The sequence below is a fragment of the Odocoileus virginianus genome, chromosome 2, assembly GCF_023699985.2.
Source record: "Odocoileus virginianus isolate 20LAN1187 ecotype Illinois chromosome 2, Ovbor_1.2, whole genome shotgun sequence".
NCBI classification, from domain to species: Eukaryota; Metazoa; Chordata; class Mammalia; order Artiodactyla; family Cervidae; genus Odocoileus; species Odocoileus virginianus.
This window is the reverse complement of record NC_069675.1, coordinates 59,483,026-59,501,038: the sequence shown is the minus strand read 5'-3', so window position 1 is coordinate 59,501,038 and position 18,013 is coordinate 59,483,026. Positions and strand designations below refer to the sequence as shown.

The 18,013-nt window shown below is 43.4% G+C and overlaps 1 long non-coding RNA gene across 1 annotated transcript in view; it reads left to right on the top strand.

Moving 5' to 3' along the window:
* The window catches only part of LOC139039424 (uncharacterized), a 160,192-nt gene extending 143,266 nt beyond the window's left edge, over window positions 1-16,926 (top strand). The window contains exon 3 of the long non-coding RNA XR_011492690.1: window positions 16,149-16,926. This is a non-coding gene — a long non-coding RNA (uncharacterized lncRNA). The remainder of the gene's footprint in view (window positions 1-16,148) is intronic.
* Window positions 16,927-18,013: the final 1,087 nt, after the last annotated feature.

The following is an 18,013-nucleotide window of genomic DNA, read 5'->3' as shown; positions in this document are numbered from 1 at the left end:
GTCACCTTTAAAAGTTGCGGCATTCTTGAAATCTTTCAACAGCTTCCCCTGTCACTCACAATACTTGCTCTCTGCAGGCGTGTGTGATCTGGCCCCTGCCTATCCTCCCAGCTTGGACTACCTTCTGCTCGCTCACTGCACTGCACACTCATGGCCACCTTTCAGCTCCCCAAAGCCATCCCACTCTTATATGCTGCTTGTCATAATCCAGGTGACTAGACATATCTTTTTCTCTAAACCATTGAGTTCCCATTCTCCAGAGTGGTAGAAACTTATCTAAGCCAAGTTGGAGTTTCTCTGGTGGTGTCTAATTTCCTGGAAGTTGAAGTTGTATCAGGTCACTGGGTTGGTGAAGGCCCATTGGTCCTACATCATCCAACCACAAGGGTGTCCACGGAGGCATCCTTTGTTCTCCTAATTACAGGCCATGGAAACGTTAGTCATCACTGGGATGGGTTCCTGGTCACTTTGCCTCTTCGCAAGTGGTCTAGGCTTTCATTGTGGCTTTCGTGTCTCATTTGGAAACCAGGACTCTGCCTGGCTGTGTAAGAACTGTTAGTCCAGACTTGCTGCACAGTCATTCCGTAGCTAGGGTCTTCCTTCCTCTTGGCCTTCCCACCTCACCTCCACTGGAACTTCAGGACTAACAATGTCTCTGGCCTCTTATGTCCCTTTCACTTCTCCTTCCAAGGTCTGGGGTAACTTGTCTAGTCCAGAGGAAACACTGCTCTTCTGAAACCCCATGTCTCCCGTATATTTTGGCTCTAGATAGAGTCAGTACAGTCCCCTAAGGGCCATAGGGCTTTTGGAAACCAAAGCAAGAAAGACTTGTTTCTGTTACATCTGCTGTGAAGCAATGAGTACCTTAGCTTGAGGGACAGGCAAAGGGGAGAAGTAATAGGAACATAAAACACCAGTAAACTTTTAGGGATATTATTCCATCCCATTTCTTCAGTGACCACCTCTGAAGAAATGCCACTGTATTTGTTAGGGCTCTCCAGAGAAACAGCACCAGTAGTGAATGGATAGGTAGTAGTAGTAGATGATAGATGGAATAAGAGAGAGACAGAAAGGGAGTTTCAGGAATCAGTTCACACAATCGTGGGGCTAGAAAGTCCAAAGTCTGTATGGCAGACTAGAGACCCAGGGAAGAGCTGATGCTGCTGTCAGAGTCCAAAGACAGATTTCTTGCTTCTTAGGGGATCTCAATCTTTTAAGGCCTTCAACTGATTAGATAGATGGGCAGAGAGAAGGAGGGATTGGCCTTTGCTTTGCTGGTGGCTGAAGCATAGGCTTATTCTGCTTTGGGGGTGATCCTATTTGCCTCACTCCATGGTGGTGTGGAGTTAATGGAAAATCAGGCAGACCTGTTGCCCACCTGATTGTGGCAGCTATCATAGCTGTGGAGGTCCTGGCTTAGTCAGCTGCCAAGTGCCAACCATGTTCTTGAACCTGCCAGACCCCGATGCTCCACTGTCTTGTCCACAGCAAGACAGTCTGCATCTTCTAACTATGTCTTTCAGCAACAACTGTGTAAGTACAACTCATATCCCCAGATCCCTTCTACATGAAGAGGAGTACTGCTTGTGTGGCAGTCAAAAGGTTGAAGCAGGAGCTGGGGGCCAGTGATTTAATCATCTCTGAAAGCAAAAATGGTAATTGAAGTAGTTAATAAGAGCAAAGGCTGCTGAGATCCATTTACAACCATATGACTCTCCGTCTATGGGGTCGCACAGCGTCCGACACGACTGAAGTGATTTAGCAGCAGCAGCAGACTCTCTTCAAGATCCACTCTGCTTTGAGTTCTTTAACTTCTATCCTACAAGGCAACACTCATTCTGTTTATGTTATACTTCATGTAACCAAATAACAAGAATCAGGCAATTCTGGTTTCAGACATCAATCCGGGTCTCCCTTACCCTGCTCAACTGACAGTGAAATAAATGTACAGACAAAACTAGTCTTACACCCTGATGTCTAAAACACAACTATGATAGGAATGGAAGATTGTAAGTATTCTGTGAGTTCTTAGGGAAACCGAAGATCTGATCAGATGATTATCAATACTCTTACTCCTCCTCTGAGGAACTGAGTTGAAACCTGTTTTTAAAGTGCATTTTTAAATTAATTTTACATTCCTAAATGTTCCAGGCATTGAAAAGAGCTGAACTAGACAGATTTTAAACATTCACAGGTTGGGGGATCAATGTGGTTTCACATTTGACCGTTTAAGGGCAGCAAGTATATTTGTGTTCTGTCTCACTAAAAACTAAGTCAGTCATTTTTCGCCTGCCACTTTCTCCTTCCAAAATTCTGAAGACTAAATCTAGGTTCTATGAAATAGTGTAGCTATAATATTGAGATTAAAAAGTAAGTTAAGTTTTATTTCCTGGGTGTAGGTTAGATACTGATCTACTGAATCATTCAATAGTCAATCTATAAAGTCATTTTAATCACCAATAGTACGTTCCAAGTTACAAGAACAACAATAATAAATAAGAAATGACATAACCAGCTGAAATCTATTGGCTAAGATAATTATAAAACTAGTCTAGAAAATAAAATATGACAAAATTATATAATTTCTATAAATGGCATTTTATTTTGTTCAAGTGATGAGGCAAACAGCTGATAAATTAATTAGATCTTTAATATAGATTGGGGTTTTCCATTTGTCTCCCTAAGTTGGTGACAAACAGGTTATTCCTATTTGATATCTTTATATTCACAAATGGAGAATATATGATAATATATCACATCACATATTTTCTGGGACTACTTTCAATAATGGGTATGATTAATTCTTTAAAACCATTCTGTTTGGAAGTTCTAGAGTTAGAAAGAATTGTTTACTGTCTCAAACCACTTAACAGAAGTTAACGAGCAAATAAGAGTTGTAGGATGAAATTTGTTGTGATAGGTAACCATTTAGTGCTGACAACTGCAAGGGTCCCTGTAATCTGTTACACAATAAAAGAAATGTAAAATTGAGTTACAGTTTACTACTTGAAAATATTTTATTTTGGACATTGGGTGACTTTTCCTACACTCCTGCATCAACATATGAAAAATTGGGGCAAAATAATATTTTCTCATGCCAGCAAGTTGAGTTTTCTAGAAAAACATCAGTTAAATTCCTAATCGGTTAATAATCCCAACCCCAATTAAAATGTAATGGCCACAGTTTTCAGTTCTTATCCACTTAGGGAAACAGTGGATAATGAAAACCAATTTCAAAGGGAAAAAGAACAATAAGAAAGCCCCATTCAAAATGGAGCCAAGTCATCTGGAATTGGGTTGGGTTTGTTTTTGGTGGGCAGCTCTCTCAAATGCTTTCCTGCCATCTCCTTCTGCATTCTGTAACTCCACTGGGAGCTGGAAAGTGACGGAAAGTGAGGGAGAGTGGGGGTTCCACCCACAGGATAAACCCTGGAATAATCTGTACCACCAAATTAGGAAACCCCTCAGTATTCATGCTGAGGAAACTACGAGGTGAGCTACTACTGCTGATCTTCTAGCAAAAGAGTTCAAGTGCTATTTCCCAAGGCTATTTCTCATATATTTTATGTATATGTGAATGAATATATACATATATGAATGAACATGTGTGTGTGTGTGTGTGTGTGTGTGTGTGTGGGTATGCCACCTACTCACTGTGTCCTCACATGGCAGAAAGGGCAAGGGGACTCTTTGGGGTCTCTTTTTATAAGAGTATAACTGCATTCCTGAGGGCTCCACTCTCAAGACCTAATCACCTCCCAAAGGCCATCACTTCCAAATATCATCATGTTGAGGATTTGGTTCCAACACATGAACTTTACAGGGACACAAACAGTCCATATATGACAGGCAGGCACCTAATACCCAAGGTGTGTTAATGTTCCTTCCTAACCATTCTGTAAAATTATTAAGGTCAGCTTCCCATAATCTGTGTGTCCTTCCTATTCATCAATAGATGCTCAATTAATGGTTCTTTCACGGGGAAAGGACATCTCACAGCTCAGCCTCACTGGTTTTCAGAACCCTGAGAGGGGTGGCTCTAGGGATGACCCCAGAACTCAGAATTGCCCTGAGGACACCCTAAGGCCAGTTTACTGAAGCCCCAGAGCTCACCTGGACTGCTTCTTTCTGTCCCAGATGGCAATCCCAGGTTGGTGAGCCATGGGCTGCCTTCCAGAGCTGGAGAATGAGGGAAAACACAGATCTCATGACTCAGTGATCATCCACATCGGCCATAGATGAGCGTTTCTGTCCCTGGCTTGGTAGGAGCTGGTGGGAAGATGCAGTTAGTCACTCCGGGTCACAAAGTCCTAAAAGATAGAACCAGCCTGAGGCTACGAGAAAACAGAAGCAGCGTTGGGCCCATCTCAGAGAAACACCTTTCACCTTACAATCCTTTTCCCTTTGGGTACGTGGCTTCAGCTGGCAAAATGCCTCATTTCTTTCCCCTCTGCTAGAACTCTTTGATTTTAGGCCTTTGTCTTCTTAAGCCATTGTCAAACGGATCTCTGATTGCACAGTATGACTGAGACTAGTGAACCCTATTAAGCACAGTGGTGGTGATAGATTCAGATACCATGTAAAGAAGTAATCCCTGAGTTGTCTCCATAACTTCCTTTAGACTGTTATTAATATTTTAAAAAGTCATCTATATGTCATCCTGGTTCTCACGTATCTAGGACTTTTTAACTTGTTTTTACATAATGAGATGGCTTCAATGTGAGGACTTCCGGGACTGGGTTTTGCTGTTCATCTCATCGTTCGTGTTTGTTACCCCTTTGGTACTTACCAGGAGAGCCAAGAACTGAAGAGAGAAAAACCCTGATCTATAGAACCAAAGCCTTATTGATTTACAAAGGAAAGCACAACACTTGAGATTGTGTGTATGTGTGTGTGCATCTGTGATGTGTAAGGGCAGAAGGGAAGAAGATGAGAGAGCCTTGTGTGGCAAATAGAGGTGTGACATTAAATATCTGTGACCAGACACACACTTGGCAGATTTGAAGCTTGAGAGTAATACACATGCTCCCTGTTACCCATCTCATGGTATTTCCTCGAGGGTGAGCTGTAATAGCTTCTGCTGCTGCTGCTGCTGCCAAGTCGTGTCTGACTCTGTGCGACCCCATAGACGGTAGCCCACCAGGCTCCCCCATCCCTGGGATTCTCCAGGCAAGAATACTGGAGTGGGTTGCCATTTCCTTCTCCAATGCATGAAAGTGAAAAGTGAAAGTGAAGTCGCTCAGTCATGTTTTGACTCCTAGCGACTCCATGGACTGCAGCCTACCAGGCTCCTCCGTCCATGGGATTTTCCAGGCAAGAGTACTGGAGTGGGTTGCCATTGCCTTCTCCGTAGTAGTAGCTTCTGGCTTCCCACATTTCTTTCTGTGTCCCCTCCTAACCTAACTAGTAAAAGATTAAGATCTTCTGAGTAAGTGGCAGAATCTCTTCAGGTGCAGTCTCTTTAGGCTAGAGCCAAATATATAACATTACAGAGAGTAGTACAAATCCAGTAATTAAAAACAAGTCAATATTCAAGATATATGCAAAAGTTCCTACAGCTGTAGGCCACACTCCAAACGCAGCTTAAATGGCTTCAGGTGAGCTTCGGGCCCTGCTCCCTCCCAGATTAGCAGAAGGACATTTCCTCAGCCAATAAGCATTAATTGAGCACCTAAGGATGAATAGGAAGGATACATGGATTATGACAAGCTGACCTTAATTTACACATTACTATTGCTTTATGCACGTTGCTAAAAACCTGGCCCAGGCTTGTCACTTTTCATCTGGAGGAGAACCGAAAGCAGTTTTCATCTCATAGGCCAATTCCAACTACTTGATGATGGCTGTGCGTGTGTGCTAAGCCTCTTCAGTCACATCCATCTCTGTGACTCCATTGTAGTCTGCCAGGCTCCTCTGTCCATCAGGATTCTCCAGGCAAGAATAGTGGAGTGGGTTGCCATGCCCTCCTCCAGGGAATTTTCCCAACCCAGGGGTTGAATCTGGGTCTAATGCATTGAAGGTGGATTTTTTACCCACTGAATCACCTGGGAAGCCCCCTCTTTCATCACACCCACCCCTTATTCTTTCTGCTCCATCGTCCCCTTTCTCCTAGGTCACCTGCTGCTCATCTCTACTCTTTTCTCCTAGCCCATCACTGACAACACAGCTGGACCCCAAGACGTAACTCTTCTGTCATTCTTGCAACAAACCTCAAACTCCTTGCCCCCTTCCTTTTGCTGTCAGTCCCACAAATCCTTTTCTGTGGATCACCCCAACCATTTTCCTACTTACTACCTATGTGAGGGGCACTGAGTGTAGCATAGGAATTCATAACCTTATGGTTTGGGCTTGACAAGCCATGTCCTCTGGCCTCAACTGGGTTCTCAGCACAGCTACCCTTTCCAGTTCATTGATCAAGCTTCCTTTCTTCCCGTGATGCTCCCAGTTGCTATTTAAACCATCACCACTACATCCAGCCATAGCCACCTTTCTCTCAGCAGACCACCAAGTCTTCTTTTTTAGGCAGTTTGGGCTGCTATAACAAAATATCATATACTTATGGGTGGCTTAAAATCAGACATTTACTTCTCATGGTTATGGAGGCTGGTGATTTCAAGATCAAGATGTTCACAGATGCTGTGTCTAGTGAGATCCCCTTTCCTAGTTTGCAAAGGGTTGCCTTCTTGCTGTTTCCTCACATGGCAGGGTAAGAGAGGCTCTGATCTCTTCCTCTTCTTATAAGGACGTTAATCCCATCATAGGGGCTCCACGCACATGACCTCATCTAAACCAAATTATCCCCCCAAAATCCCACCTCCAAATGTCACCACACTGGGGATTAGGACTTCAATATACAAATTGGAGGGACATAAACATTTGGTCCACTGTTGTTGTTGAGTCACTAAGTCACATTTGATTCTTTTTCGACCCCATGGACTGTAGCCCACCAGGATCCTCTGTCCATGGGATTTCTCAGGCAAGAATACTGGAGTGGGTTGCCATTTCCTCCTCTAGAGGATTACAATTTCTATATCATGAATTACTTCAGCTCACATCCTTGGAACTTCAGCCAATTCTGCAGTCACTTTCCAGCTTTCACAAAGGAAAAGCTGGATCCTCTCCTGCCCAGAGACTCCTCTGGGGCTCTGGATCTCTTCTAGGGGCTCAGTCTCTTCTAGGCCTTGCTCTCTCCTTTTTACTTTTTCTCTCCAGCCTAGAAACATGGTCAGGTCTCTCGCTTCTTAAAACCTCTCTCCCTAGCTTGCCTGCCACTGTCCCTCTCCTCCACAACCAAGTTCTGGAAAAGTCCATTCTTTCATGACCCTGGCCACGTACCTGTCTTACCTTGAAGTAGATTCTGTCACTTTTCTTGGCTTCCCAGATACCAGACCTTCCTGTTTCTCCTCTTTTCCTTGAGTGAGTCTCCTCGAGCCCTGTCCTTTAAGTGAGCGGCCTGGAGATTTGAAAGTTGGTCTGTTCTAACATGGAAGGCTGATCCTGTAAGCGCCATGCCATGCTCTAGTCCCTTCTGAGCTGTCACCAGGTGAAGAGTGAGCGTTGTCATATCAGAGGACAAAGAGGATGGAGAAGGTACCATGGTTTCCAACAAAGAGTGAAACATGAAGAACAGTCACATTCCACAGATTCTTGACCTGCTGCTGCTGCTTCTGTAGCATCTTCTTCAACTCTGGCTAAAGAATGTGAAAAATGTGAATTTCCTGTTTGACTAAGATGCCTGTATTTAACCACAAGTATTGTCACAAAAGGGCTTCCCAATGGCTTGGTGGTAAAGAATCCACCTGCCAATGAGGGAGATACAGGAGACACAGGTTTGATTCCTGGATCAGGAAGACCCCCTGGAGAAGGAGATGGCAGCCCACTCCAGTATTCTTGCCTGGAGAACCCCATGGACAGAAGAGCCTGGTGGACTACAGTCCGGGGAGTTGCAAAGAGTTGGACTTGACTGAACAACTGAGCACACACACATTGTCACAAAAAGGGCATCTAAATACCTGTTTACAGGGAGGGCAGCAGCCAAAACTAGCCTGCCTGCCTGCTTCAGGGACCTGGAACATCCAAGTGACCACCAGGTTTTTGCTCTAAAGAGGATCTCAAGGAGAAGGAAGACCTTTCTCTAAATTTGGGATTAGACACTCATATAAAGGAGAAGAAGAAAGAAGAGACGCTCCCCGCCACCCAACTCCTTTATGAGATGGAGCACTTTCCCTGAATGGGAGAGGTTGGGCTCAGGGTAGCAAAAAAAGGGTGAAAATCAGTTCTGGCCCCTTTCCAACTGGCCTCCAGCCCACCAGACGGACATCTGGTACTAGACAGCCTGTGTTTTCTGAGGCCTGTGGGAGGCCTCCTCTCTACGGGGTCATTAAGTTCAAACCTGGGGCAGGAATAGCCCAAGCAGCTTCTTTGAGCTCTGGCAAATGTTGACATCCTGGGAAACCAGGTGGTGCCTGCAATCAAGCACCTCTTTGTAACTCAGATCCTTGATTTCTCTCCCTGTGGCTGGTGAGGCCTTAGGAAATAAGCTCTCCCTGGACCTGAAGCCCAGAGATAAACAACTGAGAGGCTCACCAACCGGCTGGAGAAGTTCCACTTCCTCAGCAGAGGGTGGGTTTTGGAATAATAATGTTCTATTTCATAAGCTACATTCCAGTTTCGAGTACAGTGGGTTACAGCCCACTGACTGTAACCATTCATCTCCATAGACAATTAGCCTCTCAAAGTTCTTTTCAAGCCCTGGGGGCTCCTGTGTCTGCCCCCACACCCTCTCTGGGGAGATTTTGAATGAAGCTGTGCCAGTGTGAGGCGGGTCCCAAGATGTGAAACTATAATCAGACTCAACATTTGAGAAACCAGAATGCTGATTTCCTAAAGTGCTTAGTCACTTTTAGTCACTGCTTCTCCTCTGTGGTTGGGCCCAGTGTGAATTTGAGTGAGTCATCTATTGGGACAGGGCATACCCAGGAGAGAACAGCAGGACTTTTCATCAATCTCAGATTTACTGGCTAATGAATTTGGCATCTGAGCAGTGTTCCTTTTACCTCATTGTTGCTTTACTCATATATATGCATATTCACGCACACACCCATACACAGACTCATACATGTAAGAAGTGGGTTCTTGCCAGAAGTCAAATGTGCTGGTGCCTTGCTCTTGGACTTTTAAGCCTCCAAACAGTGAGAAATAAGTTTCTGTTGCTTATAAGCTACCCAGTCTATGGTATAGTGTTGTAGTGGCCTTAACTGACCAAAACAGCACCTCTGTGAATCCATCCACAAGTTTCAAAGAGCATGCCAGATGATATATTAGAAGAAAATACATGAGGTTCAGAGAACGATGGAAAGTTTTTTTGAGGAGGTGAGCCATGAACTGATTCTAAATACAAAGCAAGAACTGTTTTTGTTTTTAAAATAATTTTGGAATTTTTAATTATGAAACTAATAGCTGTTTATATTAGGAAATACAGGTGAGAAAAACAAGTTTAAACTCCCAACTACTGCACCACCAAGAAGTATCTGTTGGGCATCACAGTGTAGCCCAGGCTCCATCTTTTTCTACCCTCTCTTTCTATTAATACCATTCTGGTCTGATCTACTTCATACCTACAAAGCATCCCCATTAGATGTCATTTCACAAAAATGTTTCCAATGTTAAAGCAAGTTTAAAAACTACTGCTAAACACCAGGACCAGGTAAGTCTCCCCGAATCCCAATTTCCTTGCATCACTTTCCTCCTGATTAGCCTCCAAAGGCAATATCTTTAGCTTGGTCATTCAGGGCCGCTGCTGCTGGCCACAATCTATCTTTGCACCCTGGTTTCCCATCAACCCCCTACAAGACCCTGTTTCTAGAATGTGATGTGCACGGTCCTACTCCTGATCTTTTGCTCACATCTTTCTGCTACATTATGCACCCAACTCTTCAAATATTTGCAAACTGTATAAGCTGAGTCCATCTAGCTTTATTGGCCTATGAGTCACAGCAATAGAACCTCCCTACATCACCCCATCTGAGTGATGCGAGATCTCTGAGGCCCCTCAGAGTCACACCCAGAAATTTCACCCCACGCATTGTTTGGTGTATACTCACTATGTGCCACAAATATATGGCCTCTGCTGTGTTCTTCCTTTCCCATGCCAGCTACCCTTATGCCCCCACGTGTATGCTTCCAGCCAAGGCCGCCACTCCTGTATATATCCTCCATGAATGCTGTAATATCTTTTCTCCTGATGAGCCCAAGAGTTGACCCTCAAGGTGCAGCACTGAGTCTCGTGGAGTCCTTAGGACATAGGTAGTAGGCCAGCCTCCACCCCCTAGACACCAGGGGACCCTACCCACAGCTCTGTGACTCAGACACTTCCTGATGGCAGCTCCCTGGGCATCTGCCCTCTTTCCACAGGCTCAGACAAGAGTCCTTCCCGGTCTTCTGTCCCTGACCCCCCACAGAGGCACTCTTGACAATTTACTCATGCAAGCACACATCTGAGAGTTGTTTGCCTGGCTGTACTCAGAGGAACTTGGATGCATTCTAGTCTTGCTGGTGGAAAGAGTTTAGGTTTAAATCAGGAGTCCCACTAAATTCCCTTTAAGACTCTCAGACTTAGCACCAACCTTTATCAAGTCTCTGATTGTCTCAGGCTAAACATATAGGCCTCTGAAGCAATCATGATTGCACAGTTAATTTGGTAATTAATCATGTTTTTGTTTGTGACAAATCTTCTGTTCTTTCCTCAAATCAGTGTTAATTATTTTTATTGAACTAGAAAAAAATATATTTAATGGATTATCTTTCTGGTTCTGAGGATATAGAGCAGAGAAAGATAGTCTCCTCTATCAATCCTTAAGAACGTAGGCATAGCTTGAATTATTAAAAAGCATCAATGTTTCATGTCTGTATCTTGCTTTATCACTGATGTAAGGACCATGGCTTTCACTACTTTGTATTTGTAACCATGCCTGGTATTCAGTGGGCACTCATACCAGGTGGTTCTCTCATTTTAGAGATGTTTAAAGTTATTATTTTTACCTTAAGATAGCAGAGAATAAGAGACAAGACAAAGTAAAACAGTACAGAAGAAGTTATACAAAACAAAAAATTCCAGAAAGAATAACCATGGAAAAAATTTCAGTTAAGGATTTTAGTGATAGGGTAAAAGATTTCTGAAGTAATCTCCCTTCCTTCAGGCATTGCTTTAAATGCATATATTGATTATCTCATTCACTCATTCCACAAACACATATTAAGCACCTCCTGTGTATCAAACAGATAACACCCCTGCCCTCCAGAAACTTCCAGTTTAGTATAGAAAAGCAGAGACTAAACCAGATCCCTTCAGACTGTGGTAAGTACAATGAAGGAAATAAACAGAGTAGGGTGTAAGGGTGCAGCTCCTTATGATTAAATGGTCAAGAAAGCTTTTCTGAGATGGTATTTAGGTAATAGCAGGTGGATGACAAAGGTAGAGCCAGGGAAAGAATGTTCCCAGGGCCACCACATGCAGTTTTACAGGTTGTGCACTGCCCATGAATTCCGTTTACACAGACAACGAGAGTACCCCTTAGAGTTGTGCTGTAGAACAGCTCACAGTGTTCCAGGCACATGTAAGTCAATTCATTTGTCTAGTCAATTTCCTTCGCTCAGGTTGACTTGCACACCTACTGACAGGCACTTAGTCTTCTAGACACAATGGCAATCAAATTAACCATGTGTTGGTTCAGACGAGTCAAGGAAACGACCCTCAGCAAATTGCAGGCTGATGTTGATTGATCAGCTTATGTTCTCCCCATCTGGAGACACGGGAGATGAGCCTAGAAATTGACACAGTTTACATGGGAAAAGCATCAGTTCTTTGGCGATGTTAGCCTTCTTTAGGGACCAAGTCTTATGCCAATGTGAAAGTTGGTCCATGAAAAAGGGTAAACACTGAAGAATTGATGCTTTAGAAATGTGGTGCTGGAGAAGACTCTTGAGAGTCACTTGGACAGCAAGGAGATCAAACCAGTCAATCCTAAAGGAAGTCAGTCATAAATACTCATTGGAAGGACTGTTGCTAAAGCTGAAAGTCCAATACTTTGGCCACCTGATGCAAAGAGCTGACTCACTGAAAAAGACCCTGATGCTGGGAAAGAGTGAAGGCAAAAGGAGAAGGGGATGGCAGAGGATGAGATAGTTATAAAACATCACTGACAAAACGGACATGAATTTGAGCAAACTCAGGAGATAGTGGAGGACAGAGGAGCCTGGTATTCTACAATCCATGGGGTCACAAAGAATCAGACATAACTTAGCAACTGAACAACAAAGCAAGTGGAAAAATCTTGAGGTCATTTTGGGAACCAATCTATTGTCTTCCCCTATAGTTCTAATGCCAGGGGAAAAAAAGATGTGTAATTGCTATCCAAGCCTAAAGCTGGTTTTCATGATGAGAAATCCTCTCTCTTTAAGAATGATCAAATGTGAAGTTTGGAAAATAGCCTTGATAATTACAGACTAATCTATTAAATGCATGGAAAATTAATCATTTGACTTCATGGCATGGGGGTATCCCATAAAGACAGGTTAATGCATGCCATGATTAATAAAAATGAGACCATTAGACTTCTAGGGAAGTCAAAACTGTAGCTCGTTGCTGGCCACATCCCTGTTAAACCGGCCTCAAAAGCAAACGTCTAGAGAAACTTTGAGGTTCTCAACTGGTTTAATGGGTTTCACAGAAGGGTTTCAGAGGTCGATGCCTTGTCAATTTAGAATTAGGCAACGGAAGCTTTAGTAGAGCTCATATGTTGACCTCAGATTGCTCTGGAAATGAGACGTCTAGAAACTGACTCCCTGTTCCCTGCATCTCTCAGCTGATTCTACTTCCTCTCAACTGTGCTCATCCCTGTTTGAATCTGTCCAGGTCAGTTCTGAAGACGAAGTTCCAGTCTCTCCTCCCACATGTCTGTGTGTAGAACCACAGGAGTGGTCCAGGGGGCAGTGAGCAGGCAGGATAACAGGGCAGGATGGGCAGAAGTAGTGCTCCTGGGCAGGCACTGAGAATAAAGTCACCCGCAACCAGGGGAACAAAAACTGCAGGCCAGCTCTGCAGCTGGGATTATTCAAAGGCTTCCTATTGTGGGAAGTAAGATGGAGGTGTCCATTCACCAGTGCCAGGTAAAGTAGTGTTGTTCTGGAATATCTGATTCAAAACAGGTGGAAAGATGGGTCAGGATTCAAGACCTAAACAATGAGGTTTGAAGGATCGTGGCTCCACAGAACTCCCCAGAGCATGCTTGCAAATCTTTACTGTGTGTATGAGTCTCCTGGAACCTGACAAAAAACTGCAGATTCTGATTCAGTAGGTCTGGTGCCCTGCATCTCTGATGAGCTCTCTGATGATGCCAGTGCTTGTGGTTTGTGCATCACACACGGAATAAAGGGGCTACAGCACAAGGCAAGGTCCCTCCTGCCCTTCCTCCTCCATCATGGGCCCGAGAGGAATGAGGAAGCCTGGAGATTGGGCAATAACACCGCTCTTGCTCAACAGCACTGTTGACAGGATGCGGCAGCCCAGAGGCTGGGAGAAGTCTGAGCCCTGTCATTAATTCCAGGGCAGGGGCTGAACAACTGTCTGCTGGATGAGGCTCAGAGCAGAAAAAGCCTGAATCTTTCAGGCATAAGAAAATTATCAAATTTCAAACAAAGATGGGTTGTATTTGATGAATCAAAGGGAAAGTTTGACAACCTATGTCCCTTTTTTTATAATTAAATTTATTTTTAATTGAAGGATAATTGTTCTACAATTTTGTGTTGGTTTCTGCCAAACATCAGCATGAATCAGCCATAGGTATACCTATGTCTCCCCCTTCTTGAACCTCCCTCCAACCTCCTTCTCCAGCCCACCCCTCTGCTGCTGCTAAGCTGCTTCAGTCTTGTCCAACTCTGTATGACCCCACAGACGTCTGCCCACCAGGCTCCTCTGTCCTTGGGATCCTCCAGGCAAGAATACTGGAGTGGGTTGCCATTTTCTTATCCAAGGCATGCATGCGTGCTAAGTTGCTTCAGTCGTGCCTGACTTTGTGCAACCCTATGGACAGCAGCCCACCAGGCTCCTCTGTCCACGGGATTCTCTAGGCAAGAATTCTGGAGTGGTTTGCCATTTCCTTCTCCAGCCCACCCCTCTATGTTGTTACAGAGCCCCAGTTTGAGTTCCCTGAGTCACACAACAAATTCCCACTGGCTATTTATACCTCTGGTCCCTTTTTAACACTTCAGATAAAAGATCCTCATCATTTCCACCTACTGTGCTCAGTGCTCTGACAGAGTGAGGTTCCTTTGTAGACTGGAAGTTGTCAAAGTACATGGAACAAACCCTGACCCAGGAAGAGGGTGGGGTTTATGGGTTGTTGCTTTCTCATACGAGCCTTCTAGGAAAATGCAAAGGGAAGATCTCCAGGGCCACTATCCTGGACTCTAAATTGCGTGCTGTGATGGTTAATTTAACGTGTGAACTTGGCTAGATGATAGCACCCAATTGTTTGATTAAACACTAGTTAAGATGTTGCTGTGAAGTTATTTTGTAGATGCTGTTGACATATACAATCAGCTAACATTAAGTAAAGATCTTCATAGTCTGAGGACTTCATCCACTCTCTTGAAAGGCCTTAAGAGCAAAACTGAAGTTTCCCTGATGTAGAAATTCCACCTGTTAAAATGTGCAGCTTCAGCTCTTGCCAGAGAGTTTCCAGCCTTGCAAGTCCCCACAATCATGAAGGCTGATTGCTTTAAATAAATCTTGTTCGGTATACATTTGATCCTCATTATTCACAGATTCTGTATTTGTGGATTTGCCTACTTGCTAAAATTTATTATTACCCCCAAATTAACACTTGTGGTGCTTCCACAGTCATTCCTGGATACATGTAGAGTGGTAAAGAATTTGTCACCTAATCCATTCGTTTCTATCTGAGGTTGAACAAGAAACCCTCTGCCTTCTTGTTCAGCTCTCAGAATGTAAACAAGTGTTCTTTACACGGTGTATGTAGCACCATGATTTTCATATTTTTACCTTTTTGTTGGTGAATTTACTGTTTGCAAAGGCTCCTAAGCATCATGCTGAAGTGTTTGTCTAGTGTTCCTAATGCCAGAAGGCTGTGATTGTGCCCCGTGAGGAAACAGAATTCCTTTAGGCGTCGGTTACAGAGCTGCTGGCCGTGAGTTCAATGTTAATGAATCAAGAGTATATATTAAGTAAGGTGTCTTTAAACAGAAATACAGATAAAACAAGTTTATATTTTGATCAGTTGATGGGAATGTGACCAGAGGCTCATAGGAACCACACTGTATTTCCCCTAGGAATGATGACTCTGTACTTCCTAATTCAATGTTTGTAGACTTTATGAAACATAACTACCATAAATAGTGAGAACTGACTCTGTGTGTGTGTGTGTTGGCATGCATGTGCGTGTGCCCTGCTGGTTCTGTTTCTCTGGAGGCACCCTGACTCATGCAGGTACCACCCTTTCCTCCAGGGCTGGCTGTGTACAGCACAGATGATGAGGATCTTTTGCCCTTTCTGCATTCAGATCTCCAACAATATCCTGCAGAAGGACGAAGGAGGTCCATCTATAAACCATCCAGTGAATATTAGCAGTCCCCTTTTAAAAACAGTTTTTCTCTTAATAGCTCATACTTAGGGACACAAAATATACATAAGCCCTATAATTTGAATGTTATTCCATCTCCCTGATAAAAAAGAAGTAGGCTAGATTAGGTAATAACTGGAATGCATTTCAGCATTTTTAATGTAATTTGGATGATGAGCCCCAAATTACTTTTCCAATATAAACCAATCAAGTCTATTCCAGTTTTAGTGACTTTACCAAAAATAAACTTCTTTATGAATGTATAAAAAGATAATTAGACTGTATCCAAGGCATCAGGCCTACTTCCAAGTGGAGAGAAGCCAGCATGTCTCAAACTGACATGAAGGCACCAATTTAACAACCCACTGTCCTTCCTTTCCCCAGTCCAGTGGTCAGCAGTAGTCTTCTTAAGAGGCTGAGATGATGATTCTAGCTTGCCTGGTCCATAACTGCAGGCTCTATTGCTAATTTTAAATTTGTCTTCTTCCATGTTTGCACTGTCTGACTCAGGAGGAACTGGCAACAAGGAGTCACATCTTAGTCATACCACACCGCGCACCTGGAAGACCACTGAAGCCACTCAAGACCACTCAAGCTCACACCCTCCATGGTGCGGGTCAGCCATGCCAGTTCTGTGGATATCATGCACTTTCCCCCACATGCCCATGAACACCTGAATGAGGCTTGAAAAAACTTACAGATAATTCTCTTTTTCCTTCAAGAATATGTCATAGCTAAGACTAACAGCCATGCATCAGCTTTCATTGATCCTGAAATAAAACCCTGTTTGGAAAAAAACTTCTTTTATGCATAGCTTCAAGAAAATCAGAACGCCAGTTTGATTTTCTTGAATCAGACCATCTATAACATAATTCAAGCATCAAAAAATGTTCAGTGCAAACAGAGGAAGGGGAGAGAGAGCATAATACAATTTGAATTTTTTTTGTATGCAAAAATGTTTCCCTTTTAATGTTTATCAATTTTCATGATGTGAATAGTATCATGAGCTGTTCAGTGGCAGAATGGGAGCTGCCTTTTCCTGTGACTGCTCAGATGATAGAGAATCTGCCTGCAATGTTGGAGACCTGGGTTCGATCCCTGCGTTGGGAAGATCCCTTGAAAAAGGGGATGGCTACCCACTCCAATATTCTGGCCTAGAGAATTCTATGAACAGAAGAGCCTGGCAGGCTAGAGTCTGTGGGGTCGCAAAGAGTCAGACAAGTCAGAGCAACTTTCACTATCACTTTCAAATAAGAATGATATACTAAACACAATTAAAATGAGTGTCACCCTTCCACCAAATAAAATATTGTAGAAATACATGTAGTAAGCAAACTGATTGAGTCAAATTATTTCAACTAGAAAAAAAAGTCTGAAAGGCTAAACAGTACTAACTCTTACAAAGTTTGCCCTGTGGGTCCCATCTCTCCCTGTGGCTCTTTGTTCCACATTTTCATACTCTGCTGGTCACCTCCCTTCCCCTAAACCAGGTGTCAGGTGCTCCTTCCCCTGCTCTCAGCTGGTTGCTCCTTTCGAAAGGATTCAGTTAAGTCAGGGGTTGGAAACATCAGCCCACAGGCCAGTTAGAGCCCACCTCCTGTTTTTGTAAATGAAATTTTACAGAAACTCAGCCATGCTTATTCGATTGCTGCTTCCATCCTACTATGTCAGAGCTGAGCAGCTTCAACAGAGATCTGATGACTCACAAAGCTTAAAATACTTACTGTCTGATCCTTTTCAGAAAAAGTTGTCTACTGGCCCTTGAATCAAGTCCTTCACACTAAGGCATTACAGTTTGAATATGTCACTTCTCCAGGAGAAAAAAAAATCCATTACTTAGACTTTAATAAGAGGCAACATCTTTCATTTAGAGTGAGTGATGGCTAATAGCAGGATTTCAGTTACTGGCAATGAGATACTCAGGAGGTATTTTGAGGTGGAGGAATATCTTAAGTTCAATGAATACCTATTCCACCTGCCCATCAACCCAGTTGTGGGGCCAAAACTGGAGGATTTTGATAGTTAACAATGGTTTGGTGAAAGACTTGAAAGAGAGGTCAGTCTGAAAGCAGCTTGGGACTGCCACAGCTGGCATTTTGGAGTGGAAAACACACAATCCGGAGACTGTAATTTGTCTCCGTCTGACTCAAATATTTATTCTTATCACTTATAAACTAACAAAAACATTCGGAAGTCCATTAAAGAGAGTCAGATTCCTGACTTTGGTTGTCCCCTAATCCTTTGCCTTTTTACTTTTCACAGATAGCTAAGTTCCCAGAGATAAATCTTTTTTATGGCCCATGGAAGATTTTCTCTCTGAAATTCCCTTGAGCAGTGTTATTTATCTCTAGAGAAGTCTCCTCCAAGTAAGCAGC